At 35.7% G+C, this 17,057-nt stretch overlaps 1 non-coding gene across 1 annotated transcript; it reads right to left on the bottom strand.

Moving 5' to 3' along the window:
* Positions 1-233: 233 nt before the first annotated feature.
* On the bottom strand, positions 234-340 carry LOC149999405 (U6 spliceosomal RNA). Its single transcript, XR_016513872.1, has one exon. It is a non-coding gene; the product is annotated as a U6 spliceosomal RNA (small nuclear RNA).
* Between the last annotated feature and the right edge of the window lie 16,717 nt (positions 341-17,057).

Below are 17,057 nucleotides of genomic sequence, written 5' to 3'. Positions count from 1 at the left end.
TTTTGGGGGGGGTAGTCTGCTTTGACTTCCCTCCTTTGTGGTGTAATATTCTTTATCGAAGGTCTGGGAGTTTCAGTGGTGCAGTCTCTTTGATATCCTGAGCCTGATGGTCTTGAGTTACCCTTTATGTCGTTTGTTTATGCTGTTCGGTTATGTTTCAGATGTTCTTTGATAGGATCTTCCTTCTGGCTACTTGGTTGAGAGTCACTCTATCTGCTTTGTCTTGAGTTCTTAAAAATATGGAACGCTTCACGAATTTGCGTGTCATCCTTGCGCAGGGGCCATGCTAATCTTCTCTGTATCATTCCAATTTTAGTATATGTGCTGCCGAAGCGAGCACTAACGTAAGTATTTTGAATGAAGTTAAAGACAACTAAGCGCACTAGAGCCATCATACAGAAAAAAACTAGATGGACATTTTGGTCAACACCATATAATGGGGAAAGGACAGTCTCTTCAATAAATGGTGTTGGGAAAACTGAACAGCCACATGCAAAAAGAATGGCTGGACTATCTTAAACCATACACAAATATTAACTCAAAATGGAATGAAAACTTGAATGCAAGATATGAAACCATAAAACTCCTAGACCTTATATGGAATAAATCCATGACATCAGCCCTGGCAATCATTTTTTTAATATGACTCCAAAAGAAAAGACAATATAATTAAAAATAAAAAGGGGGGATTATATCAAATGAAAAAGCTCCTGATCAGCAAAGGAAACCATCAACAAAAATAAAACACAACCTGTGAATGGAAGAAAATATTTGCATGTCCATATCCAACCAAGGATTGATATAAAAAAATATATAAAGCACTCATACAACTCAACAGCAAAATAATTATGATGGGTTTTAAAAATGGGCAGAAGATTTGAATAGACATTTTTCCAAAGAAGACATACGGATGACCAAAATGCACATAAAAAGATGTTCAATGTCACTGGTCAGAAAATGCAAAATCAAATCACAATGGGATATCACTTCACATCTTTTTAAATGGCTTTTATCAAAAAGGCAAGAGATAAATATTGGAGAGGAATTTTGGGGCACTGTTGGTAGGATAGTACAGCCCCTATGCAAAACAGTATGGATGTTTCTCAAAAATTAAAAATAGAATTACCATACAATTCAGCAATCTGACTTCTGGATATTTAGCTGAAGAAAACCCCTATGTTCACTGCAGCATTATTTACAATAGTCATGATATGGAATTAACAGTAAGTGCCCACTGATGGAGGGATGGATTTAAAAAAAAAAAAAGTACGCACACACACAAACGTTACTCAACCATAAAAAAGGAACGAAATCTTACTGTCTGCAACCACATGGATAGAACTTGAGAGTATTATTCTAAGTTAAGTAAGTCAGACAGACAAAGATAAATACCATATCATGTCATTTTACATAGAAATTTAAAAACACAAAACAAGCAAGCAAAACAATAGATAGATACAAAGAACAGATTGGTGGTTGCCAGAGGGGAAGAGGGTTGGAGTGGTAAAAATCGGTGAAGGGCGTCAAGGGCTATGAACTCAGGTATAAAAGAAGCAAGTCACAGGGGTGTAATGTACATCATGATGACTGTAATTAGGAGTATTGTATTGCATGTTTAAAAGTTGTTAAGAGACTAAATCTTAAAAGTTCTTATCATGAGAAAACATTTGTAACTTTGTATGATGCCAAATATGGTTTCCATTTTGCTATGTATACAAATATCAAATCACATTGTATACCTGAAACTGATATATTTTAAAAAAAATTTTATTGAATTTTCTGGGGCAACATTGGCCAATAAACGATATAGGTCTCAGGTGTACCACTCTACAACACATCTTCTGCATGCTCTATCATTTATTTACCACCCCAAGTCAAGTCTCCTTCCATGTCAAGTCTCTTTCCATCATCATTTATTTTTAATAAACCATGCATAATTCCTTAGTTTTAGAGTCATGGATTAGGATAGGATACTAAACATTTTTAAAAATTTCATTTAGTGAATTGCTCAATTATTTATAGAGCTACACATGATCATGTCTAAAAATATTTTCTGACTAAAAGCATCTCAAGATTTCACGTATATCCCTCGCTAGCATTTATCTGATCTCTGCTTCACCTTTGTCAGCTATTATACTGCTTTCTCCTTCATCATTTATTTCCCCGTCTCTTGGATATCCCTGTCTCCAGCCAACCACCCACCTTTCTGTGTCAATTCATTCCCTCTGGCTTTTTCTTAAAGCATCTCATGGTCTCTGTTGAGCATTAGGACACTTTATGGAAACAAATGAGCACTGCAACCTCAGTAATAAAAATAATTAAAGACTCTATGTCTTAGAGTTGTAATTCCTTCTGAGGCTTTACATATCCTGGTTATTTTGATTAAACATTAATATTAAAATATTTTTTACAAAAATATAGCCATTTTTCATTTGCCATATGTTTCATACTTTATTATTATTTTGTTTCTTACCAAATAATAACATTAAACTTGTAGCTGTAAAGATGTTAAGCCCGGACACTAATTTAAAATACATTGTATTGTCTATGAAGATTTAAATCAGGAAATTAGTAATAGGCTAGTAGTTACTTAATAGTACTTTGCCCTTAGTTCTATATAATACATAATTCATTTTCTTCCAATAATGTCATACACATTGATGGGTGTTAGGAAGTATGAAATGGTTAGCTTTGTTTGGATCTAATGTCCTTTTTACATTTTTTTTCCTTTATCATTTTTATTACTCTATAAATAAAAATGTTAATTATATAGGTAGTTTTTAATTATTATCAAGTACATTTTAAAACAAGTATCCTTCATCTTTTGATAATATATTTAACCAAAGTGTTCTTGGAGAAAATATAAGATACTCTTAATGCTTAAAAATGACCATAACATTAAACTTCTGATAAAAGAAAGGGATAAGAGCTTAGTTTCATAATATATACCAAAATTTTTTGAATAATGTTAGAATAAATGTTATTGATAATAATGAAAGGATAGAAAAGAAATAATAATCCATTTTGAACTGCCTCTGAACTAAAATGATACTATTATCAAACTACTCCATAGAATATTTGAATTTCTATGTTCTCTGAAATTTATATATAGTCAAGAAAACTTATTTAAATAGAGTCTATTATCATGTTACCTTAAATATGATGAGGCAATTTTGGTGCTACCAGAATAGAATATTTCTGTGTATATTATCATTAATCTTGTAATAAGAGGTTATGACTACCCTCCCATTTTACATATTTTCTTTCTCTGTTAAATTAAGACTATAATATAATTAGATAAGAAGAGAGGAAGCTCCAAGGTAATTTTGTTAACTGTCAGGAAAAAGGCATCTAGTTCTTTGTTTCAATGATGTGACGGTATGGGGAAATAGTAAAGGGATGTTTGCTGGGCAAAAGAAAGGTTCTTGATAAATGAAAGTTTGAAAAAAAAAAAGGACCCAGGTTTTACCGAGACGAGTTGTGAATATTCTCTCCTCAATATTTTGAAAAAATTGGCTCTAGAGGTCCATTTATTTTTCGAAGAAAAAAGAGTTGAGATTAAATGTTTGGGATCTCCTTCACCTAATTTCTCTATGAAGATTCTTAAAATGTTCTCTTCTATATTTTAGTTATCAAATTAATTACTAATTTTTTTAACAGGGTAACATCTATAAGGTAATCACTTATTATTTATGACATATGAGGGAAATTTTCTTTCAAGTTTTAATAGTATTTAAGCTAATTAAAGACTATAGATTAATCTGTTACCAGCAATGTTTAGCTAGGACAGAGAGCAAAGGAACTGGGCATTGAATTTAATAAACTGGAAAGCATAAACCAGCTTTCTAGCCAGAAAACTACAACTTCATACTCCAGGGCCACAGCATTGTGCTCTGCCAATAGGATTAACATTTCTTTCTGACCCCCTCAGGTACCTGATTGCCAGGTGGGAGAAGGAGGAAGACAGGTACATGCACAATAGAAGTCAAAATGGCACAGGGGAGGTGATGAGCCAGCGAGGCCTGTCAGTCTAGCCAGGGGAAAGAAGAGATTGGTTGGGAGGTGGATCCGTTTAAAGCGCACGAAAGTTTGGGAAGTTGATTGGTCATTTTGAGAAAGCACCTGGTCCATCCCAAGTCCAAGCTAATATTATCCAAGAGGAACAAAGAAACTCTCCCTTTCTCTATTGCCCGAGTGACCTGCACTTGACCTGTGCATTTGCACATCCTCTCTCCATGGCCCATGTGGCCTTAGTAGGTAGCCACATGGTCCACGGCCGTGAAACACCACACAGAGGTTCCAGGAGGGAGCCTGAATTGGACTGTAGCTAGAAACACATGTTAAGCTAGCCAGATGTTATACTGAACTGTACTTTAATTCGGAGCATAAACTCTGGGCAGTGGCTTCCATCCTGGCCCTACTAAAGACAAGATTGGACTTTTTTTCCGTGGCAAAATGGATGGAAATGATACATTGGGAAGTCAGAAGGGAAACCCCCATAATCATACCTCATCCATAAATTATACTACAGAGCTACTTTCTCCCATGCGGTCTCAGGAAACTCTTTAAATACTGCAAGAGCCTCCTGGTAAACTCTCCCACTGGTAGCATATGACCTTCCATTGGTAACAAATCTATTGGAAAACATTCTCCATAGATATCAAATTACAAGTATCCAGCAGTTTGATAGAAAGCCTTTAAATCAAAACAATTATCATCCAAAACAGAAATCATATGGAAATGAAATATCCAAAAATTGTGCATTTCCTTAAGTTGGTACTTAGTTTTACCTTTATAATGAGATTCTCTGAGGAGAGTATAAATGAGAAGGTTTGAACATGTATTTATGTGGGATAAAGACCTGTGAATTCATTTAGATCAAAGAAACTGCAAAGACAATTTACTTTTAAATTAATGTTACATAAATTGCCACCTTTGCTTGAATAAAAATTACTGAAACACTTAGACCATAAACTTACACTAAGGTGCAAGTTTCAGAATATATTCTGAAATAAAATAGAAAAAAGGTGCCGTAGTATTCTTCAATTTCTGTTGTAAAATTGTGTATATGCAAATAGTTTTCCTGCATTATCTAAGGTGTTAAGCTTCCTTACAGACTATACGACTTAGAAAAATGTGTATAAATAATCCTTGTTCAACTCCTCACACTGTCAAAGCAAAATATCCCCAGATATAGTTAAACCGACAAGAAAGGATTCATTGAAGGCTATTACAGTGGGTGAGAGAAGCCAGACTGAGTCTGAGTTTAACTCTACTGAGGGAAAGGGCATGAGGTTTTGAGGATCCCGTGGAGGATGATCTAGGTCATCTGTGTTTTCTAAATGGCCTAACCCAGAGGAAGATGAAGCCATCTCTTACCTTTTTGACAGGAGGCAGTTTTACAACTTGGAACAAGAGGCCAACAAGAGTGAGGCTCCTACCAACCACAGAGCGTTGGGGGTGCTATCTTCCTTGATAATTACACTTCAAAAGGTCCTTGAGAAAGACAACCTTAGCTTATAAAACTGGCAGGAAACTTTTCAAAAAGATTTACATCTCAAAGGGGCAGAGAAAGAATTAAAAAGTTTTCTAAGTTAAATTCTCTAAAAGAAAAGAGGTCATGGCCTAGAACCAGGAAGGAGTCTGGCTAAAGTTTAGCAAAGGCAAATACTTAGTTCAGCTTGGTCAGCATTCACACACACATTCACATACATGTTCTTATATAGTAGCAAAATAATGGTGATAATCATTAGTAGGTACCATGTGTTTATTATCTTATTTAGTAATCTAATTTGTCCTCAAATCAACCCTATACTACCTTTCCTATCATTCCAATTTTAAGACGAGGAATCCAAAACTGAGCTACTTTAAGTAACTTGCAGAAAAGTGTTGTTTTAACTTCTTATAGAAAATAAATAATAAATAATAAAAATAAATTGAAATGAATAAAAATTCAATCATTGGGTTCAATACAAATAAGGATTTGTATATGATAAAACTTGCATTTTCAGTAATTGGGTCAATTACACATTATTTAGTAAATGATACCAGTATATGGATCCATCAAGATGAATTTAAATGGATTTTAAAATGACACAATAAAAGTACTTAAGAGCCAAGAGAGAAGTTGTTTTTTGTTCAGTAATTATTTCTATTCTCATAGAAGTTGCAGAACAGAAAATCAACATATAGAAATCAGTGGCAATTCTATGCACTAACAACAAAATATCTGAAAAATAAATAATAAAACCAACCCATTCATGATAGCACCAGTAGTAAAATACACATGATAAATTTACCAAGTGGCTGAAAGATCTATTCAATGAAAACTACAAAATTGGTGAAAAAAATTGAAGAAAAAAAATTGAAAGATATCTTATATTCATAGATTAACATGAACATGAATATTATCATGGTTAAGAGCTAGCATTATCAACAAGTCCGTTCTACCCAAGCCATCTATAGATTCAATGTAATCCCTATTAAATTTCAATGCCATTTTTTACAAAAATATAAAAAATAATTCTAATATTTGTATGAAACCATAACAGACCTTGAATAGCCAAAAACAATCATGAAAAAAACAAACCCAGAGGTATCACACTCCTTGATTTCAAACTATATTACAAAACTATAGAAATTAAAGCAAAATGGAAAATATAAATACTGATATAAAAATAAACAAATGAAACAGAATGAAGAGCCCAGAAATAATCCCTACATGCATGGTCAAGTAACATTTGCCAAGAGAGTCAGAAACAATGTAGGAAGGACAGTCTCTTCAAAAAATGGTGCTGTCAGCTCTGAGTAACATCATGCAGAAAAATAAAATGGGACCCTTATCTTGCAGGATTCACAGAAATTAACTTGAAGTGAATTATAGACTAAAACATAAGACCTGATACCATAAAATTCCTAGAAGAAAAAATCAGGAAGAAGCTCCTTAACATTGGTCTTGGCAATAATTTTTTGGATATGATACCAAAAGTACAAGCAACAAAACAAAAATTATTAAGTGGGACTTTAAAGTTCTTTAAATCCTCTAAATAATGTGTTGTAGATTAAAAATTTTTTAAAAATTCTAAACTGCTGGTTCATTTGTCTGAAGAGTCAATTTCCACTTTTAATAGCCAGTGTTCCAGGTATTGAAAGCCTTTAAAAGTCAATGACTGTTGTTCCTGTGTTATCGTCAGGCATCAAACCACATAACGCTACATCACAGATTTTCAATAAGGAGGAAATTAATTGTGGACAAAACTGCAATGACAACATACTCAGTAGGATATATTTTCATAATGTCTGTGGTCACCGAGAATTGTTTTAAGCTCCATTTTTTAAGGTAGGGCTGAGAAATAGGGATCTTTGGGTTGGAGTAGATGGGCTGTTAAAATTTTGTGCTAATAATCAACTTTGTTCCTTTTAAGGGACAGAGATTATCAATATAAAAAATACCATTGCCTAAGAGAAACTGATATTTTGGACATCTTGTAACTTGAATAAGAAAGTGTTTATTTTTGACTTTTTTATGAAATGTGAATTGTGAAATACAATGATCAATGCTATCATCAGAATTTATATGATCAGGGTCAGTTGGTTGGACATCATCCCACAAAGTGAAGGGTCACAGTTCAATTCCCAGTCAGGCTACATGCTTACATTGCAGATTCAGTCCCCAGTTAGTGTGCATCCAAAAGACAGCCAATCATGTTTCTTTCACATTGATGTTTCTTTTCTTTTCTTTCTCCATCTCCTCCTCTTTCTCTAAAAATAAGTACAATCTTTAAAACGTTGTCTGTAGAAGAATGACATGGACAAGCCAAAGATTGAAGGATAATCAGATGTGATAAGAAAGATACTACAAGTAATTAATTCCCCATGCATTGAAAAATATTGGGTATATGGAAATAGTGAACAAATTCAAAAAGCCTCTCACTCATGGTGTCCTTAGAAAACAGACTTTCCTTACTAATTATTAACTTTGCCTTTACCTGACTTACTACCTTACAGTAACTCAAACTAAACTTCTTCTTTTAAATCCTACCTCATAAGCCATTGACAATGTTGATTATTACTTCTTCTTAAGCATTTTCTTTCACTAGTTTTTTGTGACACAAACTTATTGATTTTTCTTTTAAAACTGTAGTTACTCCTCTTCCTCCTTTGAAGTCTTGTCCTTGTTTACCGGGTTATAAAATGTTTCAGTTCTTCAAGTTGTAGTCCTAGAACTTCTCTTTATTCTATTTACTGTTGTCAAGACCCATGACACCTATAAACACACATCAATCACATAGTACATAAGTGTACTATGTCTCTAGCCCTGAAGTTCCTGTTAATAGTATAGACTCATATTAAACTTCTTACTGGATATTTTCTCTTGAATGATTCATAGGAAATTTACATTCTATTATTTCATAAGTTTATGATCTTGCTTCCAAATCTCATCAATTCCAGTGATATTTACCTTACTAAATGATATCACATTTAGTCTTGTCATTGTCATTCTTTCTGTCCTTTTGTTAATTTTTCATATTTGATTTATTACCAAACATTTCCAAAATTATACCCAATATCTGTTTATTTGATTCCTAACCGACCTCTGTTCTGATTTATTAAAAGTCTCCAAACTATTAACAGCCACATCCGCACTGTCCTCCAAGCTCCCCTTTACAATGCAACCAATGTGATTATTCTAGAACACAGATCTAAATGTTGCCAGTATTTTCCTTAAATCCCTTCAGTGGCTTCCCAGTAGAGCTTATTCAGAAAAACAGAAAATGGCAATAGGCATTCCAAACAGAGAAGATTTACTTGAGAAAACTGGTTATGTACATGTTCGAAAGCTAAAAGAACAAAAACTGAGATAAACCAGGGTCTCATGAGTACAGGAAAAGTACGTCATCTTCAATTCTGTGGAAACAAAGGGGAAAAGTTAATATTACAAAAACTGAAGGGCTCAGAGGAGGGGACTTGCTGGGATTCTGGTCAAAACTCTGAGAGGACACTCCATGCAGCTGGTACAGAGCAGCAGCAGAGTTTTGGATCTTGCTGCTACTGCTGCTGCAGTGCTGATGGAAATGAGAAAACAAGAACATCATGTTGACCTCTTCCTGTCTCCCAATCTCCCTTTAGCCTACTTCCTTAATGGCAGAATCTAATAAAAAGGACTCCAAGGACTATGTCATAGTTTGATCTGACTGATATATCAAGAATCACATAGATTGGGTTCCTTATAAACAAGAGAAATTTCTCAGTTCTGGAGGCTGGGAATTCCAAGCTCAAGGTGTGGAAAGATTCAGTGTCTGATAAAGGCATGCTTTCTGTTTCATAGACATCCACCTTACCATTGTATCCTCACATGGTGGAAAGGTGAAGGGGATCTCTGGAGTCTCTTATTAAGGCACTAATCTGATTTCTCCCAAAGTCTCCACCTCCAAAAGTTATAACATTGGGAATTAGAATTTCAACATTTGAATATTGGGTTGGGGACACACAACCAGTCTATAGCATTCTTCTTCTAGATCTTCAAAATTCATGTCCTTCTCACCTGAAAAATACTGTAATTCTATCCCAACAGCCCCTAAATTCTTAACTTGTTCCAGCATCAACTTTAAAGTCTAAACTCCAAAGTCTCATCTAAATGTTTCCTAAATCAGATATGTGAGGCTCAGAGTATTTTTTATCCTGAGGAAAAATTCCTCTTCACCTGTGAAACTGTGAACCCGATAAAATTAATGTGCTTCTAAAATAAAATGGTAGGACTAGCACAGGATTTCTATTCCCAATGCAAACGGGAGAAGTAGGAAAGAATAAAGGAGTGACAGGTCCCAGATAAGTCTAAAACCCAATGGGCACCAACAACATTAAACTGTAAGATTCAAGAATAATTGCCTTTGGTTCAATGCTCTGCAGTCATCACCCTTAGCTCAGCAGGATGACCGCACAGTGGCCCTGCGTCTGGGCCCAATAGCACTCTTTGCTGGGGCTCTATGCCCTCAGCTCTGCCATGCAGCACTGCTCCCCAAAATTTAGGTGCCACTAGCCATGCTTGCATGTTGTGTGCCCTCTGCACACCAGTGGAGATGGCATCATGCAGATGCCACCTGAGTTTTCTGTCCACACTCTCTAGAGAGGCAGCCACTGTGGCCCATTTTGCGGCTCACTGGACCCAAAATCTGGGCAGGAAAGGAGCATGGCCCCAAGTATGGGGAGTGGAGCATATAATGTGAGGTGGCACTGGGCAGCACAGATGCCAGTGGCCCCTTCTTTGAAATTGCCTTGCCCCTGCCCTCAGTCACCCATCCACCCCCTCTCCTCCACTCCACCCTCAATAACACACACAGTCTGGGCTTAGACAGGAGTTGCTCTCTGAATTGCCTTCAGTGTCCTTCTTCCGCTGTCTTGGAGAATAGCTCCTGGCTTCTGGTGAAATAGCTGATCTAAACTCTTCTCTTCATGAAAGGGTTCCTTGGCCATACCCTTAGTGTTCTCTCCACAGCAGAGTTTTTCTTTTTTTAAGTGTGGATAGGGTGTAAATTTTCTAAATCTTTACGTTCTGCTTTCTTTTTCTCAACCATTTGATCTTTAAGTCATTTCTTCCTGCGTTTTACTATAAGAAACCAGGAGAAACTAGGTTGCTCTTTCCTTACATGTTCCTTCAGTCAAACACCCAATTTCATACTTGCAAAGTTCTACCTCTACCTTCCACAAAACACTAGGATGTGAACACAGTTTGACCTAATTCTCTGCCACTTTATAATAAGGACTGCTTTCTTCCACTCTCCAATAACGTTTCTCATTTCTGTCTGAGGCCTCATCAGAATGAGCTTTATTGTTTAGATTTCTGCCAACATTTAAGACTCCTTAGGTATTCACAAAGAATGGGAACCTTCTCTCCAGCTCTCCTCATTTCTCCTCAACTCTCCCCAGAGACACCTGCCACAGTCCATTCACAGAAATTAAGCCTTTTCTAGCATGCACCTCAAAACTCTTCCAACCACTACCCATTAGCCATTTCCAATGCCTCTTCCATGTTTTCCAGGTCTTTGTTATAGCAGTAGCCCACTCCTGGAACCAACTTATGTCTTGATCCTTCCTGGCTGCTATGACAAAAATATCAGACTGGGTGGCTTATAAACAACAGAAATTTACTTCTCACTGTTTGGAAGCTTGGAAGTCCAGAAACAAGATGCCAGAAAGTTCAGTGTCTGGTAAGGAGCTGCTTCCCAGGCTCAAGGATGACCATCTTCCCCTTGAGTTCTCACACAGTGATAGGGGGAGAGGGGAGCCCTCTGAAGTCTCTTTTATAGCAGGCTAATCCCATTGATGACAGCTGTCTCCTCAAGACCATTATGCTCTCCTCCCAAATTTCTTATCTCAAAATAACAGCGCATTGTGGGGTAGCATTTCAACATATGAATTTATTGGAGACACAAATATTTAATCTACAGCAGACCTTGATGGGAGTCACTGAGGAGCATGGTACTTTTCCCAAGAGTAAATAGTAAAAACTGCTTATGTGTACTTCTGAAAGAAATTTCATTTGTCAAGACTTTCGTATGCTAATACTGCACACACAGAAAGAATAAAAAGTGATATTATAACCTTGACCAAGACCTATGAGTACCACAGGCACTGCCACCCCTGCGGTTTATGCCACTCATTGAAGTCAGTTCTTCCCCATATTTACTATGGGTCAAATTTGGAAATAATAAGATTCATTATTACTTGTCTTGATATATTTTTTAATATAATTGAATAATTACTTATTGGCCTCTGATAAAATCAACTTGAACCCAATGCCTTTATCTGTGCCTTACTTTGCATGGTCTAGGAATTCAGTTTTCCTTGGTCTGATTCCCATAGGGCAAATGTAAAATTTCTTTGTGGAGGGACAGTATGATCACACTAATTTTTTTTTGGACCTGTGTTTTAGTGATAGATGATAGTTTTTATTAGTGGAAGTGGTGTTTAATAGGATATAAAAATTAAATTATTTTCATCTAAAATTTTCTTTGAGAGCATGAAAATTTGGAGAAAATTTTAAGTAGGATAAAAGGCAAATTTATGCAGAAAAATGATATTATTAATGACATTTTTCTCATTAAAAAGCCAGAGAAATATCATAATTATATAATAGTAAAAACAATTTAAAGATGTTCCCTTTAGTTATACTGCTAAAGTACAAAAAAAGATAGAAACTAATTGTACTCAAAGCAAAACGTGTCTGTAGAAAGGTTTGTCAAAAGGCGGTTTGTATCTTTGGGACTCAATCAAAATTTTAATGAAGATTACAGCTGGGACTTGTGAAAAATATAGAACTCTAAATGACTTTTCTTAAACTAAATCTACATAAACTGAAACACTGATTTAAGGATTTTAAGACTTAAGCTATTCACCTTCATGTATATATTAAGATTATTTTTAAAAGACCATTAAATTTTGTTTGAGTCATTAAGGAATCATTTGCCAAAAACATTTTTCTCTGCTGTCATACTACATAGGACTTCTTTGATTTTGAAAATTAGAAATCTTTTCTTTCTTTTATTATAACAGAAAATATGATAATCTCAGTTCAATCATTTTTTAATATTAAATATACCAAATCAATGATTATCTTAATTTTTAAGAAACAGTTTAATTTCTCATGGCTCCAGCAATCAGTTTAAGCATTGTATTTCAGTTACTTATATTCATAATGTTATAGATATTTATTACTATTCTTATTTTTTTAATTAAATGCAATTTAAAACCTTATCAGTTGCTCTTGTTTATGTTTTCAAAGCCCACTTAATTATTTGAATTAAAATAAATAAGATTTTGGAGGAAATAATTAAAATTACTTTTTATGAATATGTAAATGTACATCTGATATAAAGCAATAAATTAAACAAGATAAAATTTCAATGGTAGATTTAATGGTTTGGTAACGTAAAATGTTGGGACACCCATCCTGGGATCAGTCTGATAATATTAACATAATGAGTAAATCTTCCTTTATTCCAATGTCAAAAACCAGTTATTTCATATTTTGATGTTTATGCTATCATAGTTTCTTTTGTATATTTGCTTTTCAGAAGATGACACTCAATTTGCATTTGAAAATTTATCAGACTGATTTTCACTAAGTATGAAACAACTGCGGACTCTCTGCTGAGCCTGCCTAGTATGGCAAACAATTAGACAAGTCATGTTACACATATGGCATCCTTTATAATCTAAGCTGCTGCAAGAAGGAGCATGCATTTATATTTTTTAATGAAAAGAAAGTGTCTTAATGTCAACTACTACACATAAAAGATTATTATCTGAGTTGCCAGGCTTGGGTTAAATGACATTAAATGTTTTAGCAGCTAATTCTTATAAATTACTGATGTTCTCATCATTTAGCAAATGGATCACATCACTGTAGTAATTAGCACCCTGCCTCTTCTGCTTATCATAGTTAATGTGTCATGAAAGAATGTCGTTTAGGACTTAAAAAAATAAGTGACCAGGTTTGTTTATGTTCCATTGCTAAAGAGAAGATAATCATCTAGGTCTAAAGGATAATGTTCAAGAGGTTTAGGGTCTCAACAGGTTATGTATGAAGCTATCCTTTCTCTTTTCAGGTATTTCTTTGGAGGAATTAACATGCTTCCAAGTTATCAAAAGTCACATCACTTCTGATAGAGCAATTGATTTTAGTCAGGCAAAGAAAAATAATATTCAAAAGAGTTACCACTCTTTAACCAGCTTTACATCTATATTATTTATTACTAATAGTTATAACAGCAAATATTCTACTTAAAAATACCTTAAATGATTCCCATCTAAATAAATTCTAAGTACCTAAATATAATAATAGACATTGTGAATATTATACTTTTATTCTCTATTTGGTTCTTAACTTCAGTTTATAATGCAGTAATAATGCCAAGGAAAACTCAGAGAAGGAAAACTCTGACTCCAAAAAACCTCCGCTGCCTTGCGGCATACCTCTTCAGGGGAAAGGCTAAGGGAGTAAACCCCGACAGAAAATCCGGAGCCGGAGTCCCTAAGGCGGTTTGACGTTGTAGTCAACACCGGCAACTCCTGCGGCGCACCTGAAGCCAAGCTGTATTGACTCCGTCTTTCCCTTGGATCCTTCAGCTGCGAAGAGAGGGGGGGTCTGCTGCATGGGCAACAGCAGACCCTCCATATCACCCTGCCCAGGCTCTGTAGCTTCAGCTTCACTGGAGAGGACACTCCAGCGTCATCGCAAGATGTCGATTCAACACGGGAGGAGACAGATACCGTGTCATTCCCGAGTCAGACTGCACAGCCATTCTCGGCAGTGCAGATAGACTCTTAAGAAGCTACACCATCGTCTCTCGAGACGGACGGCTGCCGACGACGACGACGAATAATGCCAAGGCTTCAGGTATCATTGCCACCTAGATTACATTGAAGAGTTCTTAAGATGAAAATAATATAGAATACAGGGATTTCATAACCCTTTAGCAATTTTAATAAGCAAGGCTTATTTTGTTATAGTTGTAAAATTTTTTAACGTACCTGATATTGGAAATAGCTCCATTTTTGTGAAAGTCTAGTATTCCTATTCATCAGCTAATATTGGCTTCAAATATCCTCTGTTAAGAAAGTTCTTTAATATGGGAATAAAATAACTCCTCAGCAGTTTGTCCATTTCTACTTGCAATGGAATTGTTTCTGATTGTGAGCGAAGTAATTGTATGTTTTCTAGGTCCTGGGGTTCTAAGGATGTGGGACGTCAGAAACCAAAAAAATACGCCCAGAAAATATCTCTCTTCTCCCTGTTTGCTTCTGTCTCTAAAATAATGAAAATTACATTTGCCTTCTCTCTGTTGTACTCAGGCTATCAAACAGTAAAGAGTTTTGGAGCAAGAAGTAGCTTTATTGACTGATACTAATTATATCCCTAATAGCTTGAGGGGTATGAGTACCTACAGGACAGCATTACATGGAAATTGTCTTTGTCCTATAGAGTTTAAAATTTAAGCCAAAGATGACCCTGACAATCATTTAAAATGCATACAAATTAATAATACAAATGTTGAAGAATAAAAGTAAACAAGAGAAAACATCAAGTAGAAAAATTGCAAGTAGTTTTAGGAATTAGTGATAAGTGCCTCTATATAAAGCTGAAAGCAGTGAATATGAACTCTAACTATAGTTGTTGTTAGTCATTGCTTTTTAAAAAGTATCGTTACACTACACGTCATTCTTTGATTTCCCTGGAGACCTCTTTAACATCAACCCTAGAGCACACCTCAGACCCAGAATCATCAAGTCTCTGAATCTGTCTGGGCAGACAGCTAGCTTGTGATTGCACAAAAATAATCTTTATCATTTGGTGTGAAACTATAGGCTAGTTATTCTCTTCTGGAATTTAAAACATGATCAAATTTGTCTAAACTCTATACATTGTAGAAGCTGTTGCACTATTTCATGGTATTCAAACCATGATATCACTTCTATCACCACCATAACCATACACACTCAACCATAGAAATCATGTTTTTAGATACTCCCTTTAATAATGAATCATTATTCTACATCCAATGTTCAAACAGCACAATTTTACGGGCCTCTATTAAAATCCTGTTTTTCTATTTGATACAACCTTAACCTATAAAATCCAGGACAGAAGACAGCACCAAAATTTCTTCAGTTATCCAAGTTGGAATCTTTAAAGTGGTCGATAAGTCAATCAAAAAGTATTTATTGAAGTGCACACTATACCCAACCACATGTTGTTGATGCAAATATAATAATGAGCAAGACACACTGAATTGCCCTCAAGTGATGACCTGCTCTGTTTCTATTCAAAGGACCCAGACAAAAAAGAAAATGCACAGAAAACAGCAAATAAAACCATCTTAGGACTAATGAAAGATAATTTCAGACGTGTGGCAGAATTTGGAAGTAGAGAAGAGCTGAGTGCCACTACAGCCAGTGTAGTAATTATGATCTTTTTGAGAAGGTACCTGATCTGAGGACACAGTCATGCAAAGGTTTGGGAGAATAGGGTTTTTAAGCAGAAAAGATTTGAATACAGAGAACTTGATATGAGGATGTGTATGTTGTGTCGAGTGAACAAAACATAGGTAAATAAGACCAGAGCAGAAGTACCCAGGAGTAGAGGGTAAAGGAAGAAAGATAGTAAGGTCCTGTATCCATGGGGCCAGCAAGGGTAAGGAGTTGATGGAAACAGCAGAAACAGCTTTTGATGAACCCACTGGCCTCAACTATTTATACATATATCTCTCCCTCTTAAATCATTTGAGTTGATGGGATTTAGCTCTCCCACATATTCATTCTACTTAAGGGTTTAAAAGGGAAATCCTTAGCAAAGGAGCTTCCTGAGGGAGTAGCACATAATGAAAGTGGTCAGTAGTAGTGCTATAAGGTTTGGGGCTCAACTCCCTCGACTTTATTTTCTATTTTCTCCTGAACTCCTAAGGATTGATGCTGAGACCAACTTTTTAACTCCTCTGACCCAGGTTGACAGGCAGAATAGCTGATAACCTCAAGGTAACATGAACACACCGGTCAAAAGAACTAGACCACTCAAACAAAAATAACAAATTAAATACAGCCTATACCACCCAAAGCAGACGTACAGAAAGAAGAAAAGAAGAATTTTAAATATGCCAATGTATATACAAAGAGTTAAGGAAAGTAGTAACATAAAATAATACAAGAAATGACAATAAAGGCCTAAGGGAAACTTGACTGGTCAATAAGATAGAGAGCTGGAAAAACATAAGTCAACACCCTGTCCTGCCAGGGCCACTCTACTGCTGCACCCCTCACCAGCTGGGTCACCATGGATAGCCCCAGAAGCACTGGCGCAGGCTCTGCAGGAGACCTGCACATGCTCACACTTATGGCCCAAGTGCAACTGCTGCAGTAAATGCACTGACTCCCGAGGACCTAGGTACTGGGACAGTTCCATGCACACCCGTTCCCGGGAAGCCAACTCTGCTGCCACTCTGAGTGCAGGTCTGCCAGAACAGGCACCAAGAAGAATTCACTTTGGCTAGAACTTACTCCTG

This window comes from Furipterus horrens, unplaced genomic scaffold (genome assembly GCF_987537825.1).
Source record: "Furipterus horrens unplaced genomic scaffold, mFurHor1.1.pri manual_scaffold_10, whole genome shotgun sequence".
NCBI classification, from domain to species: domain Eukaryota; kingdom Metazoa; phylum Chordata; class Mammalia; order Chiroptera; family Furipteridae; genus Furipterus; species Furipterus horrens.
This window is presented reverse-complemented; position numbering and strand designations above follow the sequence as displayed.